Below are 12397 nucleotides of genomic sequence, written 5' to 3' on the forward strand. Positions count from 1 at the left end.
AAATATTGATCTGGATACTAAGTGAAGTAAGTAGGACAAAAATTGGTGCTATTTGAAGAACACGGCTGATTTTAGGTCAGATTCACAATGTTATAAATAAGTGTTTTTTTTCTTATGTCAAGTTGCTCCATTGGATATGGAAGTACCTAACATCAATAGGGTAGTTTACAAAAGTATTGAGGTAGTTTGAGAAGACTAGAATAATGCTAGTGAAAAGTCCGCAATCAGAGAAGGGAATGGCTGTTGATATTTTAGAATTTTTCCAACTTGTCAGTGCAAATCTGTCTGGTTAACTATGTGAAAATTCACATTAGTGTATCAGTGAAAAAACAAAAAACAAAACAAAACAAAAAACCACAACAGAAATTAAAACCAACTGAGGGCTGGACTACATGATAAGTAAGCTTTAAAGAATGGAGTTCTATAAAATACTTTCCCTAAATATTGTCCCCCCCTTTAGTAGTTATAGTGGTTACTTTGGAGGAGAACATATCTGTAGAGTTTGTCATTCTATATGACTTTCCTAACCATTGTTTTATTTTTGCCTACATGAATGGAACAGGTAGTTAGCAGCAGCAGGAAAATTAGATCTTCCCTGCCAGCAAAGAAGCACCACAGGCCCAGAAATTCTTGCTCCAGTTACACTGATAGCAGCAGCAGCCATGGCTGAACCAGAAACCTGATGTGAAATGGGACCTTGGACTGATACACCTTTGGAACCAGAGCTAAAAGCCCTTGCCCAAGTTTGTTGAATAACTGGAGATAGTGGGCCATAATTTACAGGACTGAGAACTTTTTTACACTGGCCTAAGGCCACTAGGCTCAAGACTGAGATGCCTGCTCGAACATTTTGGAAGCCATCCTGATTGTGTTCTGCTACTTACCTAGATTATAATCTTTTGACCTCCCCAATATGGTTTTGAATGGTCTGTGAGGTGTCATATCAGATTTTAGAGCCCTCAAAAAAGTAGTAAGATTGGTGTTGAGATGAATAGAAGGAAGTATGGGAGTATGAATGACATGTCTGATCTCATGAAAATTGGTTTTGTGTTATTGATACTGTTGACAAGGAAAGTTCTCCTTTGTAAAATCAGTAAAGGCCAGACATGGGCATCACCATGTGGCCCTTGCTCCTTTTATAAAATCGTGTCAGATTAATTAGATTCCTTAGCATGACTTAAAGGAGATTGTTTCTGAAATCTAATAAAATTGTGATGGGCTCCCAGCATTTTAGAGTTTTGGTGTATGTTAGCTTGACCTCTTTCCTGAATTGCTTGTACATTGAATATGCTTTTCCCTATTTCTGTCTTAGGAGAGACCTAGGTAATCAAAGTTTTATTTAAGCAATAGTTGGATGCTTTTGTTTATATCTTTGAAGCAAATTCAATTTCATTTTCTTTTTAGGTGACAAAATATTATATTTACAATTAGCCAGCTGAACTCAGTTTAGATGATATCCATTTTGCTGGCAACATCTAAAGCATCATAGTCAGCTGCAAGTCGCATATAGGCCTTCTCTCTATCATGCCCAGTCAAGGTGTTGACTTTGGCCCCATCAATGTCACAGTACTTTTTGGCAGCTTGTTTGATATCATGCTTTTTGACCTTGACATTTACAGTGAACACAATTGTGTTATCTTCTATCTTCTTCATGACTGACTCAGTGATGATAGCATAGTGATCAAACTTGTTTCTCCTGAAAGGTCTCTTCTGGGAGTATTTGAGCAGCCTTTGGAGTGTCAGGGTTTTAGTGCCAGGTGGTGGGTGACGTGTGGATCTTTTTATTTGTGGCTGTGGATACTCTTCAGGACTGCCTTCTTGGCCTTCAACTGGAGCTATAGCTTCAATTTTGGAAGGGATGGGGCTTCACAATTTAATTTTAATGCCTCATTTTTTTTATTTTGAATGCTTTATGTCTTATTACAGAATAATGGGCAGTATCCTCCCATGCGATTTACTGCCTCTGAAAACCCACTGGAGGATCAGATATGAGTCGGTTCCAATCTGACGGTACTCAACAATAACATCATTGAGGAAGGGGAACTTTAAGATCCTAAAGTGTGTCTCATTCATTGCTGTTATGTCAGATTCTATTCCTGGCTGACCCTAGTGGGTTTTCAGAGGCTGTAAATCACATGGGAGGGAATTGTTTGTCTTTCTCTTGCAGAGAATTCAAAATGCCGGCTTTTAATAAGTTGGCAGGGCAACTCCAAGGTCACCAGAATTCACTAAAGAGTGTATGCTTTCAAAAATATTCATTGAATTTAAATTGATGTGAAGAAAACTCTCTATATTGTTAACCTCAAATGGCTCAAAGGATATAAAATTGTATTTCTATTACTTAGCAAAAGATGACAATATCTAGAAAATTAAAAAAAGTTATGCATAGAGCACAATATTTGTTGTTGTTAGGTTCCATCATATATTACCAAAGTAGTATATGTAGAAGAATATTATTAATTTAACTGTGTTATTAGATTTAAGATGAAACACGATTGATAAATCTACATAGATGATATTGTAAAACAGCTTATATTCAAAACTGAATCAAATATACTTTTGAATCACTATCTTAACTTCAAGGTCAATTTTCTTTGTTATCAAGTATTTCTTGATTTTAGCCTTAAAATAAATTACAATAGGAAAGAACGAAACAAAACTAGTGACCCTTTCATGTCAAGATTAGTTCTTTAAGCTTGTGAACTAAACATCTTGAAAAAAAGATGTTACTTGAATTCATGTCCTCTGTTTGTGATGGATTTATTTTGATAGCAACAGCATTAGGAAACTAGGCAGATAGATTTTACACATAGGGAAGAAGGGCTATAGAGAGAGGCAATAAAGATAAGTGAAAACAACCTGTCTTGCTCATAATTTCCCGCTTGATTCCCAAATTAAGAAAGTCAGATGATGAGACTTTAACAGAGTTTTCATTCTCATCTTTATGAAATAAAATATTATAATTCACCAGTGGCCCTTTTAATCACCACTTGATATGCTTGATGAAGCAAATCCTATAATCTCTCTCAAAAGGACAAGAAGAAATAAAATTAACCCACCAACCCTACTTAGAGATTAGGAGACTTTTTCTTAATTAAAAATGTTTTGTAGAGTAAGGTTGTGTGAACCTCCCTCTCAATTAAAATGTACAAATAAAATTTTTTTATTAGGTAATGGATGGTTTTAATATCTCACAAAGCAGTACTGCATTGTGATCCGTAGGTTGCAAATGTACTTCTGACTTCCAGGTTTAATAACACTAGAACATAGAGCTGTACCAGAAAATGTGCAGTGGAAATAGTTAGGATTTATTGTTTCTTGACTCTTCAGTCTATAACTGTGCAAGTATACAGGCAATCTGAAAAAAAGTGTGCATTATTTTGTTTCTATTTGCTTTACATGTGTTTGGGAGTTGACATAGACTTTATTAGCCATTTCTATGATTCATAACTAAAACTGCTACAGAAGCACTACTGTGGGGTTTCTATCTCAGCACTACTGACATTTGGTGCTAATTGCTTGTTTATTATAACGGCTGTCCTGTGCATTGTAGGATGTTGGACATCACCCCTAGTCTCTACTTGTTAGATGCCAGTAACAGCTCCTTGACATCACTACCAGTTTTGGCAGCCAAAAAATTCTCCAGGCATGATACCTGGGGGAAATCCTCCCTGGCTGTCAACCACTGCATTATAGTGCCCATACTACATAAAGTTACTTTTATTGCTCAAACATAAAATTATTTTTATTACTCAAACCCCCGAATTTTCATTGAGTTAAAATGCACCCAAAACTGGCCTTGCTTTGGGTTTTCACAGGCTGTAAATTGCACAGGAGGGGTTCGCCCAACCTTCTCTGGAGGATCACCTGATGAATTAGAGTCACCTGCCTTTGGGATACCCACAAGGCCACTAGAGCACCCCTTTTAAATGTACTTTACCAACTTGCAGAGTTGTGAATTTTATTTTCATTACTCGCTTGTGAAATTTGTATGTATTCTTACCACCTCTGGTGACAAAAATTATTCTATTAGTAGTTGTATTTGTCTATGAAATAAGCATAATAAAAAGGGCAATTGTTTTATTGTCTCATGCCTTAAATTTGGAACTCTCATAAGACTTACCCAGCTGAGCTTGGATGACAAAATAGTGAGTTTTGAGTCAAAATACCTGGTTTCAATCTTGGTCCTACCATTCTTAGCCTTTGCAATTCTAGAAATTATCCTTATCCTGGTTGTATCTTAGGGTTCTCATCTGTGAGAGATTATCCTAGAAGAACAACATTTGAGCCCACTGACCTATCCAAGGGAGAAAGACACTCTATCTCCACCCATAGTTACTTGCAACACGAGGAACCTGATAGCAGGTCACCATAAGGGAGAATCAACAGCAATATAAAACAAACAACAAACAAAAAAACACTCACAAAAAAACCCCTATCTCATACGGTGTTTAAGAGTTAGATATATGTGAATATGGAACTGCTTGTAAACAATAATGTTTTCTTAACATATCAGATGATTTCATTAAAAACAAATGTGCAGAGTGGCTGGCTTAGTGGTGAGAAGTTGTGCTGCCAACTCAAAGGCACTGAGTTTGAATCTACCAGCTGCTCCTTTGGAGAAAGATGGGTAATCTCCTGTGAGATCTACTGTCTCAAAGATCTGCTGGAGGTCAACTATGAGTCAGTTCTGATTTGACAGGACCTAATAACAATAATAACACAATGATGTTATAATTAAATTGTGTTTTCTTTTAATAAACACTAGTGTAGGGAACTCCAAAGTGAACCTGTCCCCTTCTCAGTGTCATCAAATTGATCTATTCTCTGCTAATCTTTTACATCATCTTTTGTAATATTATTCTTGTGAACATTTTAAAAGGCTAAAACACGGTAGTACAGAACTACAAGTACATAATTTATAGTTGGATCAATATATATATGTACAGACGGCATGTGTGAATCACAACAAATTGTGGTTAACCTTTACAAGGATTGGAATCCCATAATACTTGATTGTGCTCATGTGAAACCTATCCTTGAACCAGGAGACAGTCATCAAATCACAACAGAACAAGAAAACTTTGCATGGTTTACAATCAGGAAAGGTGTATATCAGGGATGCATCCTATCTCCATATCTTTTCAATCTATATGGAGAACAGATAATACAAGAGGCTGGACTTTATGAGAAAGAATGTGGCATCAGGTTTGGAGGAAGACTCATCAACAATCTGTGCTATGCAGATGACACCACACTGCTTTCTGAAACTGAGGAGGACCTTAAGTGCTTGCTTCAGAAGATCAATGACTGCAGCCTTCAAATATGAATTGAAGCTGAACATCAAGAAGACAAAATTTTCTCACCACTGGACCAATTGGCAGCATCATGATAGACACAGAAGAGACTGAGATTGGTGAAAGCTTCACCTTGCTTGATTCCACAACCAGTATTTTGGTAATAGTAGCCAGGAATTAAAAATATGAATTGCATAAGGAAAATCTGTCATCACAGATCTTTCCAGAGTACTGAAGAACAATGATGTCATTCTAGAGATTAAGGTGTGTCTGATTCAAGCCATGGTCTTTGCAATTACTTTCTATGTGTCATAGAGCTGGACAATGATGACAGAAGAAGAACTGATGCCTTTGAATTGTGGTGCTGGAGAACAGTATTGAATATACCATAGACTGCTAAGTGAACAAACAGGTCTGTCCTACAGAGGAATAAAGCCGGAGGCTCTGTGGAGGCAAGGAATTTGAAGCTGCATTTAACATAGTTTGGACATATTTCCAGGAGGTATTAGTCCTTGGAGGTGATATCATGCTTGAAAGGGGGAGGGACAGCACAAGAGAGGAAGACCCTCTGGATGAGGCAGATTGACTCAGTGCCTAGGACAATGAATATAGAGGAGAGTTCAGAGCTACTCTACACAGGATCCCTATGAGTCACAAGTGACTGGAAAGCACATAACAAGAACAACAAGAAGTGTTCTAAAAAGGCTTTAGCAACATAGCTGAGATAAACAATAGTTGGAGAAGCTGCACTGCAATCTCAAAGGCATGTAGTTTGACTCCACCAGCTGCTATATAAGAGAAGGCTGTACAATTTAGTCCTGTGCTTTCACTGCCTCTAAAAATCCCCTGGAGGGACAACTTTGAGTTGTTCTAACTCAACAGCACATGACAACAACATTCTGAAGAGTAGATTGATGTTATGAATTTCATTTTACTTGGACTCATAATGAACACACATAGAAGCAACAATTAAGAAACCAATCAAAGTGTTGCATTGAACAAAACTGTTGCTAAGATGTTCTTAAAGTGCTCAAGAACAAAAATCCCCAAAAAGGAAGCGGCGGCGTAAGCGGCCTCCGTGAATCGCGCGAGGTACTTCTCCGTCCCCGCCGGGCCCAGCCCCCGCCGCGCCGCGCTGAGAAGAAACGAAGAAACAGTCGCGGTCGCGGAGTTTGAAATGAACGCTGTTGGGAGCTTAGTCTGCCACCTGGGGGAAGGGAAACCTGCCGTTGACAATGCCCAGCCTTCTCCCACCATAAAAATGTCCGTCCCCTGAAAAAAAAAAAAAAAAGAAAGAAAGAAAGAAAAAAAGAACAATAATCCCACTTGAAAGACTAAGGTGTGCCTGATCTTAGTATTTTCAATTGCATCATGTGCATGTGGAAGTTGGACACTGTATAAGGAAGACTGAAGAACAACTGATGCCTTTACATTGTGATGTTGACAAAGAACATAAAACATGCTATGATTGACCAAAAAACATCACATTTTTCTTGAAAGAAACACAGCCAAAGTGCTCCTTAGGAGTAAGAATGATTTTAACAGAATATTATCAAATAGGGGCCAATTATTGGCAAGGAATATCATAGTTGGAAAAGAAGGAGGTCAGCAAAAAAGAGAAAAAAACATTTAATAGGATAGAGTGACATGTTATTGTTGTTGTTATGTGCCATCAAGTCACTTGTGACTCATAGCGACTCTATGTAAAACAGCCCTGAAACCTGCTCCATCCTGTGCCAACTTTATTGTCTCTGACACACCTAATCTCATTACCTCAGTCACTGTATCAATCCATTTCATCGATGGTCTCCCTCTCTTTCTCCCTCCACCCTTCCAAGCATGATGTCCAAGGACTGGTCTCTTCCTACAACATGCCCAAAGTATGTCAGATGAAGACTCAGAATCCTTGCCTCCAAGGAGAAGTCTGGCTTCACTCTCTCTAGGATGAACCTGTTTGTCCTTCTGGCAGTTCATGGTATATTCAACCCTCTTCTCCAGCACCACAGCTCAAAGGCATCAATTCTCTTTCTATCATCCCGAGTCATTGTCCAGTTCTTTGACACATAGAAAAACATTTGTGAAGACTATGGCCTGGATCAGGTGCCCCTTAGTCTCCAGACTGAGGTGATTGCTGTTCAGTACTCTGACAGCTGACTTTTTCAATTCAGTTGGCCTCTTGATTTCCTGGCTGCTAGTATCAAGAGTGTTGATTGTGAAACCAAGCAAACTAAAGCTGTTAACAATTTCAATCTCTTCACCTTTCATCATGATGCTGCCAATCAGCCTCATGGTGACAATCTTTGTTTTTATGATGTTGAGCTTCAATCCACATTGAAGGCTGCAGTCCTTGACCTTCTGCAGCAAGTGCTTCAGGTCCTTCTCAGTTTCAGCAAGCAGGGTTGTGTCATGTGCATAATACAGGTTGTTTGTTGATGAATCTTCCTCCAATCCTGATGCCACGTTCTACATCATAAAGCCTATCTTCCTGGATGATCTGTCCTGCATATAGATTGAAAAGGTATGGAGACAGAGTACACTCCTGGCATACATCCTTCCTAATTTTGAATCATGCAGTGTCTCTTTGCTGTGTTCTGATGACTGCCTGCCTGCCTCCCAATCCAAGTACAGGTTTTGCATTAGCACAATCAAATGTTCTGGATAGACACTAGTGATTGGAATGTGGAATGTGAGAAGCATGAATGTAGGAAAATTGGACATTGTTAAAAAAGAAATGGAATGCATAAGTATTGACATACTAGGTATTGGCAAAATGAGACAACTTGCCTTGGGACATTTTGAATAAGGCAATCATATGATCTACTATGCCGGGGATGAAAAGGTGAGAAAAAATGGGTTTGCTTTCATAATTAAAAAGCCATTTCTAGATCCATCTTGAAATACAATGTGTTGGGTGACAGGATAATATCCATATGCATACAAGGAAATCCAGTTAATACCACTACTGTTCAAATATATGCACCGACAACTAGAGCCAAGAGGAGAAAATAGAAGATTTCTACGAACTTTTGCAGTCAGAAATCTCTTGAACTTGCAACTAATATACATTAACAGTAATAGGAGACTAGAATGCAAAAGTTGGGAGCGGGAAAGAAGTATCAATACTTGGACAACATAGACTTGTGAGAGAAATGAAGCTGGAAATAGAACGATAGAATTCTGCACATTCAATGATTTATTAATTGAAAATACCTTTATATCAAGAATTTACAAAATATACAAGCACCACAACAAGGTAAACAACCCAATTGAAAAATGGGCACAGGATATGAACAGACACTTCACCGAAGAACACATTCAGATGGCACACAAACACATGAAGAAACCTTCAAAATCCTTAGCTCTAAGAGAGATGCAAATCAAAACAGCTATGAGATATCATCTCACCCCAGTAAGAATAGTATAATTTAACAGGACAGCAAACAACAAATGCTGGTGAGGTTGTGGAGAAACTGAAACCCTTGTTCACTGCTGGTGGGAGTGTAAAATGGTGCAACCTCTGTGGAAGGAAGTATGGTGCTTTCTCAAAAAGTTGGAAATAGAAATATATATATAATTTGATCCAGCATTTCCACTACTGGGAATATACCCCAAAGAAACAGAACCACCACCCAAGCAGATATATGCACACCCATGTTTGTCACAACTTTGTTCACAATAGCAAAAAGCTGAAACAACCTAAGTGCCTATCAACAAACAAATGGATAGAGAAGCTGTATATGGAATACTACCTTGTTATGAAAAACGAACTCATGAAATACTATACAAAATGGGTGACCCGGGAGAACATTATGCTGAGTGAAATTTCTCAGTCACAAAAGGACAAATACTGTATTAGTGCCACTGTTGTAAAACGGGATTGACATTGGGGTTGGGGGAGACTGAGAAAGATGGGATAAATTAGGCATACTTTATTGAAACAAATGAGGGAGAGAACTGTTTAAAAGGGATATATGATTAGGTATTATTGTCATGACAGGAGTCCAGAACTAAGGCTGTATAACGGCATGGACTTTGGGGGAGGGCTTGTATAACAAAGAATTTTTCTTTTACTTTTCAAAGAAAAGAGCAAACTAGGGGGGAGGGTTAGACAGAAAGAAAAGTGCAACAATGAATGAGTGGAAATCCAAAGTCTCTGTAAATTTTCATTAAATTTAATAATAATTAAACAAAGAAACCCAAACACAGGCTATACACATGCATTTTACCTGATGGAATGCATAGGAATCAAATAGATTGACATTGCGACTGAAAAAATGGGTTGAAGCATATCAGAGACAGAGAGGGTGACCGGAAAAGGCTTTTTCTTTTTTCTGATGTACACAGGATCACTGTGAGCTGGAGATGACTAGAAGACACCGAAACACAGCCATTTTGGAGAGTAGTGCTGGCCTTGAAGCTTCAAGAAGTGCTTTCTTCTTCTGTGATTCCAGACTGTTATATTTGAGACAAAAAACTCAATTTGCCTTTTTGTCTCTGCTTTCTGAAAATAACCCCTGGAGTCACCAAACAATTAAGATACCTTTTGTTCTCTAAAATAACTAAGCAACATTTGGGCATGTAAATGAGTTTAGAGTCCTCAACCCTACCCTAACAAGAAACCTCAAACAGAGGAGGTAAAATAGAGTAATTAATGTGTATTCACTGACCGATCATAGGATATATTTATGTCCCAGTCATTTTATTATTCATGAATAAAATAATAGGAAATTAATCTTTTATAATATTATATAGCACTTGCTGCGGAAGGTCAAGGTCTGCCGCCTTCAATATAGATTGAAGCTCAACATCAAAGATTTTCAGCACTGGACAAATTGGCAGCATCGTGATGGACGGTGAAGAGATTGAGATTGGAAATAACTTTAGTTTGCTTGGCTCCACAATCAACGCTTTTGACGCAAGCAGCCAGGCAATTAAAAGACATTTTGCATTGGGAAAATTGGCTGTTAGAGACCTCTCCAGAGTACTGAAGAGCAATGACGTCAGTCTGGAGACTAAGGTGCACCTGATACAGGCCATGAACTTTCCAGTCACTTGCTATGTATCAGAGAGCTAGACAATAACTAGGGATGACAGTAAGAGAATTGACGCCTTTGAGCTGTGTTGTTGGAGAACAGTATTGTATATATTATGGGATGCTAAGAGAATGAACAGATTCATCCTTGAGAGGCTTAAACCAGGCTGTTCCTTGGAGGCAAGGATTTTTAAGTTTTGTTTGACATACTTTGGGATTGTTGCAGGGAGAGACTAGACCTTGGAGAGGTACTTAATGCTTGGGAGGGTGGAGGCATAGAACAAGAGAGGAAGACCCTCTATGAGATAGATTGATTCAGTGACTGGGGAAATGGGGGTAGGTGTGTCAGAGACTATAAGATTGGCACAGGATCAAGCAGGGCTTAGGGCTGTTGTACATAGGGTCACTGAGTCACAGGCAACTTGACAGCACATAACAGCTACAAATGTGAAACTAACATTTTATGCTAATTTAGAGAACTTTGGTGGTTTAGGGAGTTATGCTGCTAACCAGATGGCTGTGCCTCCCTAGTGTTCAAATTCTCCAGAGAGTCTGTGAGAGAAAGATAGGCAATCTCCTCCTGCTCTATGTACAGCCTCCAAAAACCTACTGGAGTGTCAGCTGTAAGTCAGTTCTGACTGCACACCATTAGTGGGTTGGTTGTGGGTTGTTGGTTTTTTTGTTTGTTTGTTTTTTGTTGTTGTTTGGTTGGTCTTTGTTTAGTGAAAAGAAGCTTTTTCTTAGCAGCAGTGGTGTTAGCTTTTTTCCCCCCCATTCATTCATTGTTGCATTTTTCTTCCTGCCCACCTCTTCCCCTCAGCTGACTCTTCCTTTTGAAAAGTAAAAGAAAAATTCTTTCATTGGGTATACAATCTTTTCTTATGTAAAAAAAATACCTCTAACCTCTTCTTGAAAACTTTTTGTTTCCCTTTCCTATCAGAAGTTTATAGCTAACTACCTTCATGGTTGCTTTTTCTTGTTTGTTCCTGCTATACTCAGGAGCTCAGTATCTTCTTAAAACTTCTTTTATTAATTTGTATTTTATTTTCTTATGACTGCTTTGCCTTGTTTGCTCCAGCTATTTTTCTTTAAAATTTCATAGATAATTATGATGTGTTTCCCCTATTTAATGTCAAAGCTTCCTATTGATGAATGAGTGGCACCAACTACTTCTGAAATATTGATAAGACCAGATCAACTAGTCTAGGATGTGACCACTGACAGGGTCACCTGGAGAAAAAATTGTACCAATTCCTCACATTCTGCTATTCATTTATGTATGTCATGTATTTTATTTGAGGACCCAGTAGCTAAGGAAGCCTGAACTTTGGAGTTCTCCTTCAAGGCATAAGAGTGGTGGTATGTGTCTGAGTGTAATGTTTTTGTTGTTATAGCGACCCTATGAAGGAGAGAGTCCTTGATGCTTGGGTGCCTTTCATCCTCTCTCCAGGTTCATAGGGTTTCCAGAGGCAAGCTATTATGGAAGTGGATGCCACTCCTCCTTCCATGCTTGTTTAATCGGGGAGCTCCACCCCACTCTCAGTCCACATTGGGTAGTCAACCATTAATGCATTTGACACATCCATGTCACAGTGTTCAGCCTCACAGCAACCACAAGTGACCACAGGACGGCAACTTGTACACCAGGGCTATACAACCTAGAGGAATGTCTGAACAAATACACTGAAAGACTGGCCCAAGGGCCACAGGCCTGAGGGCCCTTTTGGGCTTGAAGACGCTGCTGCCTTCAACCCAAGGCCAAGCGTGGCTTCCCTGGCTCCTGGAGGCAGAGTCACCTTTCACCAGAGACCGCCACAACACAACACAACACAACACCCACGTGCACAGCACTATGCTCTCTGGCCAAAGGATCATAGCTACCCTGGGTGTAATAAACTTCTCTAAAGCAGACCTTTCCTGGACCTTGTTGGATGGAATCTCCACTTATATCCTTTCTAGTTGTAATGAATGAGCAATTATAAGTACAGTTAATACTTCTAGGCAATAGTATAAACTCATAACTATTGAGTCAATGCTAATTTATGACAATCTTCAATCAGATTTTCAT

General features: G+C 38.8%; 1 pseudogene; it reads right to left on the minus strand.

The window, feature by feature from the left end:
* Window positions 1-1446: 1446 nt before the first annotated feature.
* Window positions 1447-11293, minus strand: LOC102850490 (annotated as a pseudogene).
* Between the last annotated feature and the right edge of the window lie 1104 nt (window positions 11294-12397).

The sequence above is a fragment of the Elephantulus edwardii genome, unplaced genomic scaffold, assembly GCF_000299155.1.
Source record: "Elephantulus edwardii isolate Elephantulus edwardi_28Jun2011 unplaced genomic scaffold, EleEdw1.0 scaffold00007, whole genome shotgun sequence".
NCBI classification, from domain to species: domain Eukaryota; kingdom Metazoa; phylum Chordata; class Mammalia; order Macroscelidea; family Macroscelididae; genus Elephantulus; species Elephantulus edwardii.